We start from the raw sequence: 1,220 nt of genomic DNA on the forward strand, positions 1-1,220 counted from the left end.
ATATCTAAAAATCACCAAGGCTGAAAACAATAATTTGATATCAACGAATTAAAAGATAAGGTTTCAGGAAAATGAAAAAAAACCCAAACCAAAGAACATTCAATCACAGTTTAAACCAAAATTCAGAATCTCCTCAAATTGAAGCGGCAAGCACCCTAAAAATCAAAGAACCAAAAAATAATTTTCAAATAAAGATTCAGATCAGTTGAATCAGTGTTCACAGAGGTTCACTATTTCAGTAACACAGTTTCACTATATAAGAGTTAACAGAGTTTCACTATACCAGACTTCAATCATAAATTGATAGTTAACAAAAAAAAGTTACCTAGAGAACATGCAAGAGACTGTGGTCGCGGAGAGAGAGAGAGACACCGAGAGACAGAGACAGAGACACCGAGTGACCAAGGGAGACAGAAACACCGAGAGAGACAGAGCATGCAAGAGTGCTCGAGTAGACGATGGCTTCGAAACTTACGATGGCCACCGCGCGATTGAGGCTTCCAAGGTTGCGATGGCTGCTTCGCGATCGAGGGGAAGTGAGCGCGCAGACGATAGCTGTTCGAACGAACAATGGCGGCGGCAGGAGGTGGTTGCTGAACGAAGCTGAGGGGCTCTCTGGAGCTCGATGAGATTGAAACGGCGCCCTGGACTCTGGAATGCTAGGTCTGGGACGGGAGCATGAAGTTAGGGCTTGCTACTTGTCTCATTGAGTAGAACCGCAGCGTTTTGCTGCCTAGAAAGTTTTATCCTTTTTTTTATGAAAAAAATATCTAAATATACACTATTAAAGTACTAACATAGATAATTTAGATATATCAATAAAAAATTAATAAAACCAACTAAGTATTTGAGTATTGGATCACTACTAAATCGAAAAAATAAAAAAGGATGAATAACATATTTTTATTTACTTTTTAGTAGAGTTGATATATTTTTAATAATAAAAGTAAAATTACTAAAGAATTCATTAGATTTTTTTTTTAATGATTGAAATTTATGTTTTAAAATTTTGTTTGAAATATATATTTTCACATGATAAATAAATAAGAAATACACATAACCAATTTCACTAAAAAATATCCTTTTACATGAGATATCTAAATCTAAATATAAAATTATAACACAATTTAAAGAAATACATTTTTAAATGATTTTGGAATTCATTATCTAAATTATGGAATACATTTTAATAAGTTGTAACAACATATATATATATATAT

The sequence above is a fragment of the Arachis duranensis genome, unplaced genomic scaffold, assembly GCF_000817695.3.
Source record: "Arachis duranensis cultivar V14167 unplaced genomic scaffold, aradu.V14167.gnm2.J7QH unplaced_Scaffold_107915, whole genome shotgun sequence".
Taxonomy (NCBI): domain Eukaryota; kingdom Viridiplantae; phylum Streptophyta; class Magnoliopsida; order Fabales; family Fabaceae; genus Arachis; species Arachis duranensis.